Genomic DNA, 17,555 nt, shown 5'->3' with positions numbered 1-17,555 from the left:
TTCTCCAGTGAAATTCATCCTGGGACAGTCATGTCTTTATTCCTTCCCTGAGAATTATAGCCCCCCACTTTTATGTTTCTTTAAGATAAAAACTAAGTTATTTTTCAAATGAACTGTTTAATGAGATGTTATAAGACTATCCAATCAAAAAGATCTTTATGGAGACATTACTCTTGAAGTACAAACAGGGTGGAGGACAGAAAGATGAACCTCCCATTTTGTGTTATATCTTGTGCGAGGATTTCCAAAGCAGTGCCAAGGCTGCTTCTTTTTTTGGATCTCTCATGCCTGAGCCCCACTGTTCCAGTGCATTTCTACTGAATCAGCTTTTTCTTGTTTTGGCTAGGCAACCATCTTCTCTCTCCTAAAGATGGTAATGACACTGTTCTTGGAGTCAGTTCTCTTCTTCTATGGCTTAGGCTTTGTGACAGAGTTAGACTTGTTTACCCGTTCCTCTCTTTTTTGTAAGTTCTCTCCCCAAAGACTCCTCAGTATCTTACAAATAAATAAGATTCTGATTGGTTGGAGCGCTTCCAGATAGTTGCTGAAACATATCTGAATCCGAGATCTGGGCACAGCTTAGGCTTAGTCTGATACCTTTGGGGCTAAAGCTAAAACCAAGAATCGAGGGTAAATTTTATGGGCTTACTTTGGCAGAGGAGCAATATGAATGGGAGTTAAAATGTGACTGGGCTTCTAAGATGGATAGGCCAGTTAGTAGTTTGTATATTAAAAATGCTATAGGAACAAAAGACAATGTGCCCTAGCTACTGTTACTATAATATTAAGGATGCTTGATATTGGTACCTGGTTTCATTTTATTATTTTTCCATTGGTCTCTTAGTATATGGATAAAGGAAGAGATAGGTTCAGAAGGATGTTAATACAAATTTACAAGTAAAGAAACTGAGTCTCAGAGATGATATAGAGCCTATCCAAGTACACATAGCCAGTGATATATAACAGCCCAGGCAAAGTCTAGATAATAGTAATATATGCACCTGGGAATAACTTTGATTGTGGGAGGTGAAGATGATTTTGATTTTGGATATGTTGTTTTAAGTTGTTGGTAGGAATTCCAAGGGCAAATGTGAGATGGAGATTAGAAACAAAGTCAGTGTCAGAACATGGCAGCAACTGTACTGCCCACCCAGACTTTTGACATATGAAAATTAACTGTATGCAAATTAATCTGGACCTAGCACCTCCCTTAGGAAATAAAAATGGACTTTGCTCGTTCTCAGAAGAAATATTGATAGACCTAGCATGATATATTGACTGGCTTGGTGGGGGAAAAGCAGGGAGATGTAAATGACTTGCCAAATGTGTTGATGGGTAGACTCGCCCTAACTGAAATGTATGTTAGGAAAGGTGTGGAGACAGCACCTGCAGAAGCAGGCAGGCCATTTCTATGAGTCTTTGTGGGTGATCGCAAGTCTCCACTCCTCCTTCCTTCCCCCCTTCCCCTTCCCTTCCTCCTATGAGTTCTCAAGTTGGTCTGGGAGTTTTCTCTTCCTTCCAGTCCCCTCCCCCTGATCCCTCAATAAACCTGGTGTAAAACCTTAGACTGTTCTCTGGATGATTTTTTGGAGCAAAAGCAGCCTAACAGTCAGATTTAGAGTTTTATAGTTGAAATAATCCCAGAATGCACCTGTGTGGGGATTGAAGGACGAAACTAAATGAGAGGAAGAAACTTCCTGAGACTGAGTCTGTGAAAAGAATGGAAGACAGTGGTCCAGGCAGAAGCAGTGTTCATACTCCTCTTTTCTGCATTTATACTGTGCTGTTCATGTCTCTCTGACTAGGTCACAACCTTTCAAGGGAAGGAATTGTGTCTTTTGAATCTTCCACAGTATTTAGTGCAGGGTTGGATATAGAAGACTCCAAAGTGAGAGGACATCAGACATCCAGATAACTTTTTGGTCCCCGGAAATTCTCTGGACCCAACTGTCTATGACAAATAAAATACTGTAATGTAAACAATTATAACGGTTGTGTGATTTATTGCTCCTGTCATGCTGCAAATAAAATCTTCAATTATTAAAAAAGGAAAAAAAAGTAGGAAAATGAAAGAATGTTAACTTACAGCAAAAATGTGGAAATACAATGATAACTTGAAGATATACTGTTGCACTTTTTTAACAAGGGAAATGAGAAATAATAGGTCCCTCACCTGCTATCTTTGTGCATTCAGCTTCAGGCTATGTTCACTTGGGATATTTATTTACCTTTGAAATTACATTCAACACCCAATATTTCCCAAAGCAGTTATCTCTATTGAGTTCTAGTATCAGGACTGAGTGTTTATCTGTCTGAGCTGCTTTATTTACTTTCAGCCTTTGAGACTCAATTATTCCAGAACCAGGAAGAGACATATTAACAAGAGGTGGTTGCCTCAACAGTCATAGCTGAAAGCAGAGAGAGTGGGAAATGGATGGGACCTCCAACTGGAAGAAAGGTCTATAAAGTTTCTTTCCTCTGTGGAATTTTTTTGCCATAGAATTATTGACTCTTATGGTCAGCAGTTAGCTTAAATTTCATCCAAACCAACTCAATCTAAAGTCTAGGTATCATCTTGTGGGGGCGAAACCAACGCCTGGCTCTGAGCAACAGCAGGGTTTCCCTGGCCAGTGTTTCTCTCTCCAGCTGAAAGCATGGGAAATATCTTTGCAAACCTCTTTAAGGGCCTTTTTGGCAAAAAAGAAATGCGCATTCTCATGGTGGGCCTGGATGCTGCAGCGAAGACCATCATCCTGTACAAATTGAAGTTGGGTGAGATTGTGACCACCATCCCCACCATAGGTTTCAATGTGGAAACTGTGGAGTACAAGAACATTAGCTTCACTGTGTGGGACGTGGGTGGTCAGGACAAGATCCGGCCTCTGTGGCGCCACTACTTCCAGAACACACAAGGTCTCATCTTTGTGGTTGACAGCAATGACTGAGAGCGCGTGAATGAGGCCCGAGATGAGCTCATGCGGATGCTGGCGGAGGACGAGCTCAGGGATGCTGTCCTGCTCGTGTTCGCAAACAAGCAGGACCTCCCCAATGCCATGAATGCAGCCGAGATCACGGACAAGCTGGGCCTTCACTCTCTGCGCCATAGGAACTGGTACATTCAGGCCACCTGTGCCACCAGCGGGGACGGGCTCTATGAAGGACTGGACTGGCTGTCCAATCAGCTCCGGAACCAGAAGTGAACCGCACTCCTCTCCCCCTCCCCCCACTCCCTCCTTCACCCTTGCTTTACTCTCATGTGGCAGCCGTGCCCCTGTGGTGTGAGTGCCAGAAGCTGTCTCCATGGTCGGTCCCAGTGTGCTTCACCATGCTGTACATGTGCAGATGCAGCCTGCAACCGGGTTTTTATTTAATGTAAATAGTTCTCGTTTCCAATGAGGCAGTTTCTGGTACTCCTATGCAATATTACTCAGCTTTTTTTATTGTAAAATGAGAATCAACCCACTGTTTAGTACTGAGGAGGGATTTTTAGGCACCCGGGGTCTCTAGGAGTCGCTGTCAGATCAGCCCAATGCTGCTCCTCTGGGCTTTAGATCTGTGTTGAGATCCATTTTGATGGTTGGTTTTTAACCCAAACTCAGTGCATCTTTTAAAACCGATACAAATACTAGACACTTGAACACAGAAGGGAGAAATGTGCCTAGTGTAGGTTCTGCAGTAACGGCTTGAGTCCAGTCTGCCTGTGGTCTCTCTCCCGTCTGGAGCATGCGGTAGGCAGAACCAGCCACAAAACATTCTGCATGGCCACTTATGGTTCCTGAATGGCTGTCTTGCTGGGTCTTCCGCATCCCATAGCATTTGCTTGTACCTGTGCTTACACCACTGCCCTGGGGATGAGCTGGAGGCTGCGACCACCATTCACAGACCCCTTGGAGAAACCCCAGCCTTCCCTTGGGTTGGCATAGGTGCTTGGTGGGATCAGTCTGGCCAGAGCGGGAGCAGTCCCCTACTCCCTCCCCCCATGGCCCCCATGCACTCTCACTTTCTCCAGGTTGTCTGGGTCTTACCAGTAGGAACGCAGACAGGTGACTGGTCATCTTAGAGCCTAGCTCCTCAGAGCCCCGTCTACATGTGCTTTCACTCCCTCAGTCTGCAAGTGTCAGATTTGACATCAAAATGTACAACCTCTACTTTTTTCTTTTGTATTTTGATAAACACTGAAGAAGCAAATAAATAAATAAATAAATAAAAAATAAAGTCTAGGTATCATACCTCCAGTGATGGTGAACTCACTCTTCTTGAACCAAGTATTTAGATCCCTGTCCCAGCCTTTCTGTAACCCCACATTGTGGCCTCACCCTTTATAATGTGGCAGGACATCATGGCTGCTGGCAAGGATGCAGGACATGTGAGGATGCTTTGGAATGGGATGACAACGGCCTAATCCTGTCTCCTCACTGTTCATTCAGGCAGGATGCAGCAGTTGTTAGGGAGAAAGGAAAGCAAAGCAGGTCTCCACTTGGAGTTGGTGAGAGCAAAGTTCAAGCTGTGAGTGATTAATTTCTGCCAAACTTAGGAAGGGGTGGGGAGGGTTTGAGGGAAAATAACTGGCTAGTCAGCTCACAGTAATTTATTTTCCCTGAAAAAGGGACTTAATTTATGAGGGGGTGTGGGGGTGGGGAGTAGAGAGAATGTGTTGCTACAACAGAGCTTTCCTTACCAATGCTTTCTGTCTCATTGTTCCACAACACTATTTCCCAGGTGTGCAGAGCTCCTCCGTGCTCCCGGAGCAATGAGATTTTCTTATCTTTCCATCTGTTTTTGCTGTTCCAACTTAAAAAATAAAAAATCACTTTATGAGGAATACAAAGTTTCAGGGAAAAAGAAGTGCTTTGTATTGAAGTTTGCCTGTCTGAGACTTAAGTCCAGTGTTCTATCCAGGGGTGATGTTGTCCATAGAGGCTAGGATTTGTAGTTAGCAGACTCAGGATCTATTTTGGCTGTCAACTCTGTGATCGAGAGCAAATTGCTAATCTCAGTTTTATTCTTTTAATGAAGCACTTTAACCAAGAACACATCTCTTTGTCAGCACTGTTCAATAGAAATAAAATGCAAACCACAAGTATGTATACCTTTAAATTTTCTAGTAACTACATAAAAAGGTAAAAAAGGTGAAATTAACTTTATAATATATTTTATTTAACTGAAAATATCCAAAATATCTTTTCAACAGGTAATTAGTATAAAAATTATTAATGAGTTTGCAGCTTTTTACAAGGTCTTAAACACCCAGTTTGTATTTTATACTTAACAGCACACCTCAATTTAGACTAGGTAGGTTTTAATTACTCAATAGGCAGTTGTGACTAGTGGCTGCAGTATGAAACAGCATGGCTCTATATAATTATTAATTGTATGTCTGTTTCTTGAAAGATAGCAGGGCCTTCCAAAGGGATGAAATGTTACCACTACCATGTAGATGATAAAAGAAATGAAAACTGCCCTTTCCAGTTGATAAATTTCACTATGGGAGCATACTTTATGAGTTCATTTGAGAGGAACAGTGTATTAAGCCATTAGCAGCTCTTAACCTGTTAGGGTATAAGCCTCTCAGACCTCTTCCTGCAATTAGGTTTTGAGGTACAGAATGTGAGGGAAAAGAGCAAATATCCTTAAAATATTGGAGGAGAAGAAAGCCCAGAGGTGGAATGAATAGGCAGAAAAGACAGACTGGGAGACCCAGAGAAAAGTTTGCTAACATTCCAATGACAAGTCTACATTGCTTTGTATAGAGGCCTCGTGGGGCCACTCCCATGAAGACCCAGGGACCTTTGGCTGAACGCACACTTATTCTCCAGGGAAGATGTAGTAGGGAGTGAATAGCTTAGCATATTTACTCAGCCAGTCCCCTGGAGATATCTGTCAGGCTTGAATGGAATACAGTGTCTTACCCAATGCAACCTTCTCAGGCAGATCTCTGAAGCCCTCATCTGCATCTGGGGAATTGATTCTAACCACTCACCCTCCATGTCCTCTAGTTGCACATTACAGCTGCTCTTGCAGGTGGTGACCCAACTTCTTTAGGTGGAGCGTAAAAATATCTGCCCAAAACATGGGTTGGCGAGAAGTTATAAACTCAAAAATGTTATCAGGGCCAGGCAGCAAAGTCCAATTATTTTATAGACATTGAACCAACCAACCCACCAACATGCAAAAAATAGTAGATAGTGATTAATAGTAATTAAAAAGTAATCACCCTTTTTAGTATAGTCTTGACTTCAACAACCTGAAGTTTAACAGTATTGTTGGAATGATGGGTACAGAAAGAGAGCTTTAGTTTCTAAATGGGTCTGCTGGTTTTGCTATTTCTCCAATTTTTCCTTAGTTGTTTCTTTTGTGGGCCTCAAATGTTGCAAGCTGCACCAACTTAAGATGTGTTTGACCCTAAAGCTATTTTGTAATAACGCAGAAAGGCTCCATGTAGGCTTCTGTGTCTCCCAACATTTCGCTTCTGCCTTCCCTCTCCCTGCTCAGGGGAGAAAAAAGCATATTGGGGGTGGGAGCAGGGGCAGGAAGAGAGCAGTGATTCTCAGTTAGGTATGATACCCCATGCCCCTACCAGAGACTTTTGGCAATGTCTGGAGACATGTTTGGTTGTCACAACTCAAGGAGAGGTGTACAGACACCCTTTGGAGGTGGTGACTTTGAGAGAATCTTAATGGGTGAGGAGGAAGTAGCCATCAAGAGCACAGTGGGGAAGGAAGGTCACCCAAACAGAGCACATCAGGAGCACAGCAGGTGTATGCTGGGACAGCACTCTACCAGTGTCATTGATCTAGAACATATGCAGCCAGGAGGAGCAACTGTGTAATTTGCTATATGGCCTTAACTCAGTCCTTTACAATTCCATTTAAATCTTGTTCAGTTTCATCCTGACTGTCTTTCATGCTTCCTATTGGCTTAATCCCATGCTAAATCCTCTGGGAAAGTGGCAGATATATGACATGTGATTTCTGCTTTAGGGTGCCCTGAGTACATGCAGAGACAAGATGTGATGCTTGCTCACCTCTGTGACCAGACCTCAGACTGCAACCCTGAACTCAGCAGGCTGCAGCCACGATGACCATCACTCCTAAGTCAACCTCACTCATCTGAAGAGCTTTTCCCTGGCTGTTCCATGACTTGGAACACACTTTTCCCAGAGCTGTGCTGGCTAACTCCTTCTCAGTCTACATCTCACCTTCTCAGTACCCCTCTGTAACCTCCCAATATGATTTGCCCCGCTCCAACCTTATTCTGTGCCTTATTTTCTTGATGGCACTTGTGACTATCTGGGTTGCCTTTATTTGCTGGTTGACCAACTGTTTCTCTATTGTCTGACTCCTGTGAGAGTGTGAGCTCCAGGAGAGCAGGACCGAGCCTGTCCAGGTTAGTGCCATGTCATTAGCATGTACTGTGGACCTTAAACCTGCTGACACTCAGTATATTTGTTTCAATAAATAAAATAATTCACCTAGGAAATAATCAAAGAGTAATTAGTAATACATTTATTGACACTGTAAGAGGCCCCATTGTGTCATTGAGGTCATAGGTATAAAAGGGGGCCATGTAAAGACAGGGAAGAACCTTCTGAGGGAATTCCTGGCAGGAGGAATCCAATAATACAGGGTGTATGGCAATACTTCTTTATCAGTTTCCATCACATAATTGCTCCCTCACTGAAATCCTGGAAAAAGATAAGGAAAACAGCCTGAGATTTGAAACATGAACTCAGTCGTCTGCTGGCAGCTCATCCAGGCAAAGCAGAGCAGCTGACGAGCCAACACCCACCTCCCAGTCACCCGGACATCAAGAAATCAGCTTCCAGATGGTAAAAAAAATGATTTTCAGTTTAAATGGCTGCCATTGCCTTTGCTTTCAGGTAAAGGCTTGGAGACACAGGGTCTCCCTGACTGCCCAATGGGCAGCTGGGTGATGGACCACTCTTAGGCAGACAAAGGAAAGGTGCCTGATATGATAATCTGGGAGGGTGGCCAAGCTCAGGAGAAGTCATGGGAGGAGATCCCATATGTGCAGACTGTCAATTGACTTGCCCTCAGGGTCAGTGGAGAGGGCTGTGGTAGGAAGGGGTCATGGATGCTCAGATAGAATGGGTTCCTACTTATGCCCAGGGGTCAATAGGAGTCCCAACTGAGAAGGGCTCCCTCACACAGGGTCTCCCCAGTGCGTGGATGCCCAGATGTCAACTTAAAGATGACATTCTAAAACATCTTATCCATGACCTTAGTGCTTCCAAACTTGTCTCTTCCCCAGTATCGCTCAGTTCCCTAAGTGACATCAGCACCTACCTAGGTGCCCAAGCCAAAACCTGACAGGGCTCCTTGATGCTCCTTATGTCCCCTACTGTCAAGTCTACCTTCCAAATGGATTTAGAATCAGCCGACGGCTCTCCATCCCCAATGCTATCGTCCTTGTCCAGACCATCACCTTGAACCTGGACTTGAATGGTCTGTCAGGTCTTTTGCTTTCTGCTCATGCTCCCTCTGTCCTTTATACAGAAGCCAAGGGGCCTCTGAAAGAATTTAATCAGGTCAGCACACTCTGTCTACCTCATTTCTATGGCTTTTGCCTGATTTAGTTTGCTCCTAAACTGGGGCTCCAGTCTCACCTTATATCACCTTGCTTCTAATCATCTATCAGCTCTGGATCCTGAGGAAGCCAAGTTAGGTCCTGCCTCTGGGCTCTGCCACTTGCTATTTGCTGGGGCTGGCACACCCACCTCCTGCTCTCTGCATGACTTGCTCCTTCCAGTCCTTCAGGTCTCCTTGGAATGTGGCTTACTCAGTGAGCCCCCTTGGACTTTTCCTTTCATGGCACATAGTCTGCCACCAGGTACTCTCTATCACATACCCTATCTCTTCATCTCAGTGCTGTTGTGTAAAAGACTTTGTAGTACAAGTGGCATTTAAAGGCAGGGATGTAAGCAGGTTCATGAGTCCTTTGTTCTTTCAGCTCCTGTGGGATCCCCCTTCCTCTTATTTTCCCTTTGTATTAGCTGGATGAGAGGGACTGTACAGTGCGTGGTAAAGCCTTTGGCTTCGGGCACTGGACAGTCTGAGCTGAGTTGTGAGTTCTTTAGGTAGAATCCTGGGAACTCCAGCTGCCAAAGGATTCCTGGCCCTAGGGGAATTATCAGTCCTCCGCTTCCACCAGTGATATCAGGAATGAACCTCTGAGGGTATTTGTTGAACAGTTTTGCTTATCCCTCACAATACCTAATCACCTTATTGTTCACATGTTTACTTAATTGTGGTCAATATCCTAGCATGTAAACTCCATTAAGGTAGCAGACCTGACCATCTGGTTTGACCATTTCCTGGAACATAGTAGGCCTTTGGGAATATTAGTTAAATTAATTGAACAAAATGGTGTTGTGTTTGAAACGCCAACGCAAGGCATGTCTTTGAAAAAGGGATACTATTAGTGGGATTTTAAAACAATGTTTGTATTCCTGATCATCCTTAGTTCTGTTTTGGTGTCTGATCAGGTGGCTCATTGGTACACACTGGGTAATGGGGCAGACAGAGGCAGCCTAGACCAAGGAAGGCCACTGTCCCATTTCAAAGCTCAAGGTCCATGGAAATTCATAGTCCTTCCACTTCAGATTCCCTGAAAGAGAAAAAAAGTTTTAAATTTCATATTTTAAGGGCAAAGTTTAGAGGTCTTAGTGATGAGTTTTACCCTAAGAAACAACATAGGGGGATACAGAATATAACATCAGAGCAAGTTCTCCAAAATTGAAAGGGTACTAAATCTTCAAGCAAAGACTAATTACTATGATGTCTGAGCCCTGAAAAGAAATTCAGTACCCTACTTCCCTAAGCCTTGGATGGGCTGTTTTTCGGGCTAAGATGATAAAAATCTCAGATGGAAAAGGAGAAATGGAAAGTAATGTGAGCTTATCCACTGTGGTGCTCTCTCTGGCCATGCTCTGCGTGATACAGGAGCAGTCCTGCATCCTGTGAAAAAGGAGGCATCTAGATGGTTGAACCTTGTCTGGGCCCCCCGATGCACTTGACCTGTAGTGACATACATGGGTCTCACTGGGGCTCCTCTGGGTGTCTGTGGAGGGAACAGGATGTGTGAGAGGCCTGGGTAGACTGGGAGAACCCTGGGTTTGGCATGAGGATGTCCTAGCATGTGACAGCCTGACAACTGGAGGCAAATGGCAAGTGAAGGACATGGTCACCAGCAACAGGGGCCAAGTTAACCCTGGGGAGAACAAACAGGGAAACCACATGTCTTTCATCAAAAGGAGAGGAAATTCTACATCCATATAAGGCAGGGCCAATCCACAGGCAGCAGGTAGACCAGTAACCTCCCTTTGCAGCCATGGAGCTGCTCAAGCTTTGCCCACCCCCTTCTTCATGGAAAGGAGGATAAAAAATGACTTTTTGAGACAGTAGGGAAAACACAAGTTATTTAAACTTTGACTAGTGCTGAGTGGGAAACTAGCTTGAAGCTGAAATGGCCTCACATATACTACCAGGCCATCCCAGAGGCCATGGAACAGAAATGCTCAAATCACATTCTTCATTAAATCAGTGGAAACACACAAAGAGATAAAGTAAAAGTAAAAGATGGGGTAAGTTAACACACTTTGAGGAGGCTGCAGGTGGGATGGAAGGACCACACTACCTGAATCTTGGGATTCAAGATGTCTATATGTCTTTTCTGTCCCCATGCTTCAGCCTCTCCACTGATGATGTCATCACAGGACCACAGTTGAAGTTCAAGGAATCGGTCCACAGATGGAAGTTGCCCTGGGCCAGTGACACACACTTACTCTATAAAAAAACTTAGGGAAAGGACATCTGGTCAACAGCTCAGCTGGCCAATTAGCCAGATGAACAGTTGGCTAGCTTGCTCTATCTGTGCTTGTTGGACAGAGGCCACATAGAGCCAGAATGAGTCTCCAGTGAGAAGCTGGGTTAAGGCCTCATGTATACTAACTGCTCATGTTTATTATCTTGTAAGTCTCGTGCATGTTTAGTGTACAGAAATCATTTAATACCCAGGTCGTCGTCGTCAGCAGCCGTCCGTCTCGAGAGACGATGGTGTAGCTTCTTAAGAGTCTATCTGCACCGCCGAGGATGGCTGTGCAGTCCGACTCGGGAGTGACACAGTATCTGTCTCCTCCCGTGTTGAATCGACATCTTGTGATGACGCTGGAGTGCCCTCTCCAGTGAAGCTGAAGCTACAGAGCCTGGGCAGGGTGATATGGAGGGTCTGCTGTTGCCCATGCAGCAGACCCCCCCTCTCTTCGCAGCTGAAGGGTCCAAGGGAAAGACGGAGTCAATACAGCTTGGCTTCAGGTGCGCCGCAGGAGTTGCCGGTGTTGACTACAACGTCAAACCGCCTTAGGGACTCCGGCTCCGGATTTTCTGTCGGGGTTTACTCCCTTAGCCTTTCCCCTGAAGAGGTATGCCGCAAGGCAGCGGAGGTTTTTTGGAGTCAGAGTTTTCCTTCTCTGATGTGCCCTGACTGGAAGATCGAACCAGCGACACTTAGCTCGCAGGCCGACGCTCAATCCACTGAGCCAAACCAGCCAGGACCTAATACCCAGGTACCTCATGCCTATTAGGTATCTTTTGCTCCTTCCATCTCTTATTGTCTATGTTTAACACACAGATATTCCACTTCCCAATCAGTTATCTGTGCTTAACATACCTTAAAATATTTCTATTATCAAAGATGAGAAAGTTACAAAAATACACCTTCAATAATAGAAATAAATACTGTCTAAAAGCAAATGCATTTTTCACAGTTTCAAGTTGATTGTCTGTTTACCTAGAAGATAAATTCTAAATTACAAATTAACATAATATTTTTGATTGGGAAGTTTAAACTTTCCTTTTCCTTTTCCTGCCATCATTGGGAATGAGCAGTCAAGAGCAAGAAGAAAGTTTCACAGACAAAAGAAAACTACCTTATTTTCTACTTCTGAGCTGTAGTTCACAGAATGTCATGGAACACATCACAGAGCAGAACGGTGTTTGGTGAATTCATTACTGTTCCTTATAGCCTCCTTACCCACCTATTTTCTTCCCTGAGGTCCCTTGTCTCTGCTCACTTGGGCCTCCATTTGTGCTCAGTTCATTACCTCTGCCACTTTTCCCCATGGGGGCAGTGACTGTCAGTCCCAACTCCAGGACATCAGCAGTTTTGGCCTTGCTTCTGACTGTCCCATGAAGTTGGAGGGTGGACTGAGGCTGTCTCACTTGCACACACAGGCAGCTGCTGCCAATGCTGCTTACATATTGGGATGCCTCCTTCCAGAGGGAGGAAATAAAAGCATTTTGTAAAGGAGCTCCTGGGTTGATTTGTTATAATTTTGGAGGTGATAGGCCAAGATCTGCCGAGAGCCTGTCTGTTCTGTAAGGAGCTCCAGCTGGATTCTTGCAGTGGATCAAAGGTGCCAGGTCTGAAGAGAAATAATACAAGGAGGAGGGAATGAGAGCCTTGAAGCCTCAATGACAAACGTCACCTACACAACTGAGCCACAGGTCAGACTGGAGCACCTGTGAATGGGAGTGTGAACTCATTAAATTGCAGACAAGATCATTTCCAGTCTTCAGGGCACATCAGTGAATCCCTGTCTAAGTGACGAAGTCTAGATCCTTTATGAAAACATCACTGGTCCTCTGTACTCTGATCTCACACTGCCTTTGCAGGGACTCTGTCTGGCATAATGCTTTCAGCAGTCACACAGGGCTCTGGGCCACCCCAACCTCCCAAATGCCTCAAAGAAGTTGTCCCCTCTGAGATTCTTGTCATGCTGTTTCCTGTGCCTAGAATGCCCATCTCCCTCTCCCCTGTCTCTTTTCTCTATGGAAAATTCTCTGCTCTCCACTGCTGCTTGCTTAAGCCAGTACCACAGTTCTTAGCAGGGTTCGCCTTAGTAAGTTGGAAAGTGTTTCTCTAATGTAAATTGTCTCTGAAGCAGGAACTGTATCTCAACTCATCTCTGACTCTTGGAAACTATAGCAAGTTCCCTGCACATGGTAATTGAATTAATGAATTCCCTTGATCTATTCATTAATACAGAGTTGTTCCTGCAAGTGGTTGTATCTCACAACCCTGGCAATGGCTGCGACATGCTGACACACATTTCTCACTGACAGATATTGATTTACTAGGCTTGAACTGATGACCAATTTCACTTCCTTGAGTAGAAAGTAAAACTGCTGAACTCCTGACAGTTCCTTGGCTGATGATGTAGTAATAGAACATTATGTCAAAGTCTAGGAAATTGAATTGCACAATTAAAGATGTTGATAATTAGCGTTTGTGAGAACACTTTAAGATTAAATGGTTATTAAGGAGATACTCATGAGGCTTGAAGTTTCCCTTTCCTGGTTGATACTCTTTTGTTTTTCATGTGGGAAATCAATTAAGCATGAGGGGAAAAGTGGGGAAATTACACATTTTTATAATGTCTTTCCTTGAATTAAGACAGAGCAAGAATTGAAGAGAAAAGGGCAAAGATCATCTGACTCATGGCTTGGCTGTTCTTGTAAAGAGGTATTTACTTGCAATCACATGGACAATTGATTTTTTTTTAATTTGAGGAATGGAAAGAAATTGCCTCAGTCCAGTGAATAATGGAATTTCAAAATGAAAACTAGGGAGTTCTTTATTGATATCTTTTCCTGTGAAACTTGACTATAGAAAGAGTCTCCTTCGATATTATAGAAAAACTTTGATGATAAGAGTTCAAAGCTCAGGGTGGAGATATCATGTCAACCAGAAGGAGTTTGGTGATTTCAATTTGGTTATTTATATTAGGATCCTGAACTTCTGCCTGCCCCTGTCCCTAAGAATGATGTCCAGAAAAAGGTGCACCCTCAGCCCCACTGGGCAGTTGGTCATTATCTCTGCAGCTCTGCCAGTGAGGTTTCATTAGGTGTCAAAGAGAAAACAAGCTCTTCCAGAGGGTGGTCACCTCTATGATTTATATCTTTTTGTGAATTGCTAAGATTGAACCCCAACTGAAATGGTAATTTTAATAGTTGGGGAGGCTTTGGTGAGAACTAAAGCATAGATTGTATTGGGTTGCCAAAAAGTCCATTTATTTTCCATAACACAAAAGACACAATTTTCATTTTTACTAATAACTATTGATTTGGATATTTTGAGTATGTTAGATATCTTGTGTGTGGTATAAAGTTGATTTTTCTCAATTAATGTCTCAATTTGATTGTTATCAGCTTCAGCTCTTCTACCTGACTGTGGAACATCATCCAAAGAGAAATCTTCAGCACAAAACTTTGCAAACCGCTCTTGACACATTCGATCATTCACAGCACCTTCTCCATATGCTGCATAAATCTTTTTTTTTTTTGCTTTTCAATTGCATTTTTACCTTTCTTGAAATAATAAAGCATAATAGTCAGAGAATGTTGCATATTTTCTTCCATATTCAATAATAAAGTGGCTATACAATATTAAATGTCCATGCTGATATGATAGCTGTCACAATACAATATAACAAAATTGTTTTGAATAAAGTTAAAGAAAACTATGCACTACTAGAGCCATCTTATGGAAAAAACAAACAAACATTTTGGCCAACCCAATAGTACTTATCTATGTATCTATGTATCTATCATCTGTCATAGATTCATCTAGTGATCTAGTAAGTAGGTAAATCTGTGTGTATGTGTGTGCATACATGTACTGGAGTATAAACTGGCTTAGCCCTCTGTTATATAAATGAGAGTCAATATATCATAGTGTTTAAAAGCATGAACTTTGTAATCTGTCAGACTGATATTTACATACTGGTTCTGTCTTTTAATAGCTAAGGGAAATTATACCTACCTCACAGACTGAACATTATCTTCAATAGCATGATATTTTAGTAGACTGCCTGGTTCATAATACATGCTTGCTGTTGTTACTATTGCAAAAAATGTCTTCATTTCTTTTTTATTCTTCAAAGGTCAGGTTTCAAGCAGCAGGACTGAATGACCAATATTTCTGCTGCTCTAGTTACAACTTCTCAAATTGGACACAATACTGGAATGAGGACTGGCCTATAGTTCCAGTCCTTCACTGCCTGGTGACCCCCTTTGTCCTCCTCAGAGGATGCCAGGGGCTGCACACCAGAAGGCTGTCCTCTACAAAATATTCTGGGACTATGTTCTGAGAAAATTAAAAATTGTTTCCAGGAGAGTGTAGTCTTTGAAAACAATCTTTTTTTTTTTTTTTTTTTTGTAATGACTGATTGCTTGCTCCTTCATTGCATAAACAGTAAGTACTCAGTACACATCATTGGAAAATACAGAAAAGCACAAGAAGCTAAACAGAAGGTTGGGTGGACCTCACTTTTTTAGTATGTCACAAGTGCCTCTGTCTCCCATTGCCTTCTACTCACTTTCTTTCTCCATTTTGTACCAGCTTGGCCTCTTATCCACATGCCTTTGCTTTTCTCTCAATCACTTTGCTATCCCTCAGACCTGGCCTTCGGAAATGGCTTCCAACACCTGGCCACTTAGGACAGTACCTGCCTGGGCCTTCTCTGTCTTTGGTCCACCCTTATGTGTCTGTGCTGCCACATTGTCACTCTCAGGGGACCAGACAGGTGAATGTGAGAAACAGATAAGCATAAATTCAATGCCAAGGGGAGTGAAGAGAAGGCAGAAGGATATGGGGAGCATGTGGACTTAGGGTTGGTGTGGGATGGGCAATGATGTGAACACTAGAGCTGAGGAGAGCTGAAGAGGCCCAGGATCACTCGCTGTTTTGCAAGTTTGCTTCACAGTCTACTATGGGCCTGGTCCTGTGTCAGGCCCTGCCAAAGAGAGGACAGAAAAGGGGGAAAAGCCAGTCTCTGTTTTTAGAGAACTTGATTTTATTGAAGAAGAAATGATGATAGGCTGAGCTATAGTATAGAGTGTGCTATGGTCTGAATGTTTGTGCCCCCCTATTCACATATTGAAATCTTAATGCCCAATGTGATGGTACTTGTAGGTGGGGCCTTTAGGATGTGCTTATTTCATGAGGATGGAAACTCATGGGTGGTATTAGTGCCTTATAAAAAGAGATTCCTTACCATGTGAGGACACAGCAAGGAGGCACCAGCTATGAATCAGGAAGAGATGACTTTCACCAGAAAGTGGCCATGCTGGCACCTTGATCTTGACCTTCTGGCTCCCAGAACTGTGAGAAAATAATCTTTGTTATTATAAGCTACTCATTCTGTGGTAATTTGTTATAACAGTACAAAAGGACTTAGGATGTGACCATATGCAGAGTGTGTTGATACCAATTTTATTTGCTTTTCAGATCAGAGTAGCAAAAGAAGAACAGGACTTGAGTTGGTTTAATAGGTCTGGTCTGGGAATCAGGTGCTCTGGGTTCAGGAACTAGAAGTTCTATGTAATCTTGTGCAAGATATCCTCTCTCTAGGTTTATTTTCTTATTGTTATAACAGAGATTAAACTGGATGATATTGAAACTACTGCTTTCTGTACAGAAAGGTTTTGTGGATTTTGCTGCACTTAATTTTCCTAACAACCTCCCTGAAGATGCTGTTGTCACACTTTACAGACATGTGAATTGACCATAGGAAGTTTCAGTGACTACACCAGGTGGTTGGGTCCAGATCTGCATCCAGGTCTGTCTGGTCCAAAGCTCATGTATTCTACCATGGATCCCTCTGGGTTTATAGCAACACCAGATAAAATGACTGAGTGCTCTCTGTCCTCAAGATACTCACCGACTACTAGAGAGACAAATAACTACAGAACAATGTATGTCTTGTGAACAGGTGCACAGACAGTTATGAACCCACAGAGGAGAGCCATACATGTGTAAGGGAAAGGAGGTAATAGGAGCATAAGTGATGATCAGGGAAAGACAGAGGGAAGAGATAGCATTTGAACTTTGTTTTGAAGGGTGAGTAAGATTTTGGAGGCTGGAACAGGGGACATATCTGGGCAGCATAATCAGTGTGAGAAAATATGCAGAATTAGAGATGTGCACATGAGGTTTTCGGCAGAGAAGCAGAGAACAGCTGTAATATAGGGAGTTTTGGGAGAGGGCTGGAGATGAGGTTCCATGGGTTGGGTGTGGACTACTCAGCTTTCAGCAGTGGCACCTCTGCTCTAGACTCTCCACCTTGTTCTTCAGCTGCACAGAGCACAAAGGCTGGCTCCCTCCTGCTCTGACCACCTGCTAGCCAGCTCCCAGCACAGGCGGGAAAGGTAGGTGGGCAAGGAGGCAGGAGTCTCCCTGGAAGCAGCTTTGGCTCAGCCTCTTTTCTGACATTGGCTTCCTACTTTATACCCCACCTATGCCTCATGAGATGACTCACCAGTGCCCACTCTGATGATGACCTCTGCCTGGAAGAGATGGGAGCTGTGGACGTTTGTGCTGAACCTAAAATATCCTGAGAAATAACAAGTGAGAAATCCCCAGGATGAAGCCTGGTGCAGCCAGGAGCCCTGAGTGATTTCACTGGCTACACAACATGGGACACAGGTAGGTTTTGTGACCTCAGGCAAAGCCCTTTGACTCCACTGTTTCCAACA

General features: G+C 43.5%; 1 pseudogene; it reads left to right on the top strand.

The window, feature by feature from the left end:
* Positions 1 to 2,620: 2,620 nt before the first annotated feature.
* LOC150006298 (ADP-ribosylation factor 1 pseudogene) lies at positions 2,621 to 3,787 on the top strand (annotated as a pseudogene).
* The last annotated feature ends 13,768 nt before the right edge of the window (positions 3,788 to 17,555 follow it).

The sequence above is a fragment of the Furipterus horrens genome, unplaced genomic scaffold (genome assembly GCF_987537825.1).
Source record: "Furipterus horrens unplaced genomic scaffold, mFurHor1.1.pri manual_scaffold_6, whole genome shotgun sequence".
NCBI classification, from domain to species: domain Eukaryota; kingdom Metazoa; phylum Chordata; class Mammalia; order Chiroptera; family Furipteridae; genus Furipterus; species Furipterus horrens.
This window is presented reverse-complemented; position numbering and strand designations above follow the sequence as displayed.